Here is a 6,024-nt window from a genome sequence, read left to right as displayed (position 1 = left end):
ATTTAAAAGGATATTACGTTTATAAGATATATTTCTCTCGTGACCCTCAGTGCCTCCGTTCTTGTACATGTATTCCCACTATTATCAGAAAAGAACAAAAATACATACCATTAGAAATGTACATTCTATATAATAAGAGAAATATTATTAAGACAAATAGCACGTATAATAAAAAAATTATTATTAAGATAAATATTATTATTTTAAAAATATATTTAATCTAATAGATTTAATCATCAAAATCTATGATTTAACACTCAGTCATTTTTATTTTTGAAATATATTGATTTTTCAATCGAATTTTAAAATAATTAAATTATTGTATTACTAATTTACCCTCTCTTAATGTCATTAAGATCTTAACATCAAGATTCATTCACAGATAGGTAATTAGTTGCATAATAGTTTTTACAAAAATATTTGAACTTTAGGTGGAATCTAGAGTCCCAACTTCACTCTCTAATTAAACCATTTTTCCCTACTTTACATCACTCCTTCTAAGAGGTATATATGCACTGTGAACAATAGTTTTACCACAAAAGTCGAAGTCTATATCTAGTTATCACCACTAGATTGAAAAGGCACATATATACCTTTAGTTCTTCCTACTAAAAGTATACGAAGGCTTAAATCAAATACAGTATCATTCTAATTATTATCACATAGCAGTTCAGAAACATTAGTGAAACTAAACATATTGTTAACATTTACTAAAAGGTATATTATCAACTCAAGGATCATCCCAGTAGTATTGTGGCCAAATAGTTTAGAAAAGTTAGAGGAGATTTACCCTTCGAATTAGTCATGGAATGGTCAAGCTTATTATTGATAATGATATTGTCATATATACATCTACTATGAAGGAAAGCAAATTGTTCTTGTCCTATAAGAATTTGAAGATTATTTTTTAAATAGTTACAAAAACCTCGATGAAAAGTTTATAAAGGGCAGTCCATATGGCAATTAGCCTAAAGTCTGACTCTAGATGTGTTAGTCTTTTTTGAGATAAAAACTAAAATAGTTCTACTCCAATTTTTAGGTAAGTTATTGTTAGCATAAAATTGGACAAAAAAAAAATGAAGTTTTAACTAATCCCAGTATTTCTGAAAAGAAAAATGATAGGGAAATCATCGGATCCAAGGCTTTTCCTTTAGCCTAGTTAGAAGAGGATAATCTTCTTTATGAGATAACTCCTATTTAGAAGAAGGTAATCTAAATTTCCTTATGAGACAAGTTCTCGGGAGTTATATGAATATATTAACAAAGTAGGGCTAGATGGGTAATTATCCCAACTAGCAAATGATTGACTATAGTTTAATTCCAAAGGTCGAAGTAGGAAGAAGTAAAATGAGTGATAATGGAATCTATATCACTAAGAGTAAGGGGGAAATTGGTTTCAATATTATAAATGGTATTGTCTTTTATGAGCTAAGGTAATCTTATAGAAAAACCTAGTGTTTGTATCTCCTTCACCAATCCAATTGAATTTGGCTTTTGGCCCACTAATGAAGATGGTTCTATCTATTTAAGGCTATAAGCTTATTATAAAGGGCTTGAAGGGTTTGACACTCTTCACCATAAGCTATTATCACTATCTTTCTATTATAGTAAAGACATATTTTGGATGGTAGTTTTAACATTATGTTCAAGGGTTCCCCACTAAGAGATACAAGATAGAGAGGACATAATTAGTAAGAGAAATATATTGATATATGAGTTACGGGATCACTAAGGCTAGATTTGGAGCTTCATAGATTATTGATAATGTCATCAACATCCGAAGAGAAAAGCCAACTATCAAATTAGAAGAGTTTATTTTTATATCTATCAATGGTAGCAAGATCCACTTTAATCAAAAGTTATTTTAGGGAGGTATTGCATTACATCATCTTTGAAAATAGAAAACCAAGCTTCATTAGTAAAAATATGATCAGGTCTAGCAAAAATATAAGAATTTCCAATGAGATTATTGTACTAAGTAAATTGAGGACCCAAAAAATCAAGATAAATGATATTAACATTAAAGATAAAATTATAAAAATCAACAAGAAAAGAACCACTACTAACTTTATCTTATAGACTAGAAATAGCATTTACATCCCTATAAATAAACTAAGAAATATTTAAGTTAACCAATTGATTTCAAAGGAGACTTCTAATAGAAGTCGATGTATTAGTGTAATAAAAGATAAGGGGTTGTTGAATTAGTACTTTCGAAAAATCTCGTTGATTCGAAAATCTCATTTAATAAAGATCGTATCAAAAAGATGAGTTTAACTTGAAAACGTTCGTAAAGTAGTGAGCAAGTAAACTAGTTTGTAATATAAATGAAAAGCATAAAGTAAATATAAACTGAGTTTATAGTGGTTCAGTCATCGTGACCTATATCCACTCTCGATTATTCTTCACTCGAGACTATCAGCTTTCACTACCGATCTTCTTTCAATGGGTGAAGATCAACTACCCTTACAACTCTTTTTCTTTTTCATAGACTCAAGAGAGAACCTTTATACCTCTCTCTTTTAAACTTAGACCTCACTTCTTCCTTTAGAAGAATTTCTAAATACTAGGAAGAGATGACTCTACACTAAAAGAGATTTATAACTTTTTTTACAAGGATTCTTTCCCCCTTTCTTAACTATATTTCTTGCTGGTTCAAGAGGAGTACCTAGGGTATTCATAGACTCTAAATGACTTTAAAATAGAGCCAAATGTTCTCATCCCGGGTTTTCGGGTACTGGCGATACCATCGCCATTGTTGGGTGATACCACTATCTACCATATTGACAACTAGTAGTACCATCGCTTGTCAATCCGATACTGAGCAGTACCACCACCTAATCTGACACTAACACTAGACGGTACCACCACTCAGTCTAGCGATACCACCGCTAGACATAATATGGAAGACTATATTTGGGTGGTACCACGTCCTAGTCTAGTGGTACCACCACCTGACATAACCTAGGAGATTATGTCTAGGTGGTGCGGTGGCACCGCCTGGTCCTTTTATAGGTGACCGAATGGGCCATCCACTTGGCCTAAAACAATCGTAACTCAGGCCCAATTGGCTCCTAATTGAGTTGACATTGTTTCACCCCAAAACTAACTCAATTAGACCTAAACTAATTTGATCTAAACACACGATTATAAGTATAAATCCTATATTATCCAATATGTCATTGGTTTATTCGACGCTTCATCCAATCTCTTTGGTGCAATGTCTGATCCTTCGGCCCGATACCCGAACTCATGGCACCTTCCGACGTGTTGACCATTCCTCTAACCCGACATTCAATCTTTTAATATGTTCCACTTCGACCTAACATTTGATTCTTCTTATTTTAATCGAATTATCTTTCCTTGATCAAGGTTAGTCTTGTGACACTCAAACGCATATTAGATTTTAACTTCATTAATTGATTTCATCATCATAATTCGAGATTCAACAATCTCTCCCTTTTTTATGATGACAACCAATTAATAATGAAGTTTAATCTAAACTCCCCCTATCAATATGTCATATTAAAATAAGGTATTATTTCAAAAAATGATAACCGTTGGCTTTTACATCATTGCATGCATTATAAAATCATGAGTATTGCATACATCATTCCAAATCATAAATATGTCAGATTATCATGGTATCAAAATATCAAAATACATTACATCCTACTATGCATGATCATAGCTTCTCATTATATGCATCATCATAATATCATGAGTATTGCATGCATAATAAAATCATGAGTATTGTATGCATCATAAAATCATAAATATTTTAAATTATCATGATATCAAAATATCAAAGTATATTACATCCATGCTTAATCAAATATCAAATCATCATAACTTCTCCCCTTTTGTCATCAACAAAAAGGAGAAAAGTGTAACTAATAGTTTTTGAAAAAGAATGCAAGATAGTAAATTACTTTATATCCTAATTTTTAGAAAGAGAACGTAAAATTTTATTAATAAGTTTAAGATTCGAAAAGCTTTTACCAAGTGCCTTTAAACCATTGATGATATCTATAAAACAGGTGTACATATCTCTAATGGTTTTACCTGGTTTTATTTAAAATAATTCAAAGCTATACATCAAAAGATTGATTTTAGATTCTTTAACTCTATTCATGCCTTCATGAGTTACTTTCGGTATGTGCCAAATCTCATGTATAGTTTTGCATAAAGAAATATGATTAAACTCATTTTTGTCTAAAACGTAAACAAAGCGTTCATCGCTTTAGCATTAAAAAAAAAATCTTCTTCTCCAAATCATTCCATTTGTTCATTAGTTTAGAAGACTTTTAAAAATTATTTTCAATGATATTCCATAAATTAAAATCCATAGAAAGCAAGAAAACTCTTATTCATGTTTGCTAATACGTGTAGTCCATCCCATTGAATATATAAGGATGAATGATAGAGTAACCCTCTATATTATTGGTAAAAGCCATTTTTTTGGGTGTTAAACCAAACGAGAAAAACTTGGTTCTGATACCAACTATTAAGACTATTTTAACACTAAAATGGGGGTGAATTAGTGTTTTCAAAAAATCTCATTGATTCGAAAATTTTGTTCGATAAAGGTCATATCAGAAAGATGAGTTTAACTTGAAAACATTTGTAAAGGAGTGAGCAAGTAAATTAGTTTATAATATAAATAAAAAGCATAAAGTAAATGCAAACCGAGTTTATAATAGTTTAGTCATCATGACCTACGTCCACTCCGGATTCCTCTTCATTCGAGGCTACCGGCTTCCACTACCAATCTTTTTTCAACGGAAAAAGATCAACTACATTTATAACCCTTTCTCCTTTTTACAAGCTCAAGAGAGAACTTTTATACCTCTCTCTTTTAAACTTAGACATCACTTCTTCCTTTAGAATAACTTTTAAATACTAAGAAGAGATTTATAACTTTTTTTACAAAGATTCTTTCCCCCTTTCTTAACTCTATTTTTTACTGGTTCAAGTAGGAATAACTGGGGTATTTATAGACTCTAAATGATTTCAAAAATAGGGCAAAAAGGTATCTTATCTCGGGTTTCCAAGGTACTAGCGGTACCACCACCATTATTGGGTGGTACCACTATCTACCATGTTGACAATTGGCGGTACCATCGCTTGTCAGTTTTGTTAGGATCGGAGCGGCACTAAGAGGGGGGGGGGGGGGGTGAATTAGTGCAGCGGATTAAAACTTCGGTTTTAGAAAATCTTTCGTACGATAAAAATAATGTTTCGTTTGAAACCGTTTCAATTGCGTTGAAAGCGTATGTAATAAGATGAGGGCAGTGAACTTAGCAAAGTAAAGGTTTGCAGAAAGATAAATGCATAAACATAAACGCAAACCGGAGATTACGCCGATTTTAAAGTGGTTCGGTCAAATGACCTACATCCACTTGTGATGCCCCTCTTCGATGAGGCTCCCACCTTCCACTAGCAAATCTCTTGAAAGGGAAGGGTAAATACCCCTCTTACAACTCTTTACAAGCGGTTTACTCTCTTACAAATTTTCAGCAAGAAAGAAGGAGGTGAACACTAGTAAAATGAAAAGAAGATTAGCTAGGACTTTTCTAAGACCTTTCTCTCAAACACTTGCTGCTCAAAAAGTTGTATTCTCAGTTGAGACTTGAGGGGTATTTATAGGCCTCAAGAGGATTCAAATTGGGGCTCCAAAAATTTGAATTCTCTTATGTTCCCGATGCTGGCGGTGCCACCGCCCAGCGCTCGGGTGCTGGGCGGTGCAACCGCCCAGCCCAGGAGGTATCACCGCCCAACTCTCGGGTGCTGGGCAGTGCCAGCGCCCAGCCCAGGCGGTGCCACCGCCTAGGCCAATTCAGCTCACTGATTGGGCTCCAAACTTGGCCCAAACCAGTCCGAACTCGGGCCCAATTGGCCCCTACTTGGGTTATAGGATTAACACCTAATCCTAACCCTAATTAACGTGCTAACTACGAATTTAAAGACATTTTCTAAGCTATTACAAAGTCCGTAAGTCAAGACTTCTTCCGGCGAGCTTCC

The sequence above is a fragment of the Musa acuminata genome, chromosome BXJ1-4 (genome assembly GCF_036884655.1).
Source record: "Musa acuminata AAA Group cultivar baxijiao chromosome BXJ1-4, Cavendish_Baxijiao_AAA, whole genome shotgun sequence".
Classification (NCBI taxonomy): domain Eukaryota; kingdom Viridiplantae; phylum Streptophyta; class Magnoliopsida; order Zingiberales; family Musaceae; genus Musa; species Musa acuminata.
Note: the sequence above shows the minus strand (reverse complement) of the source record.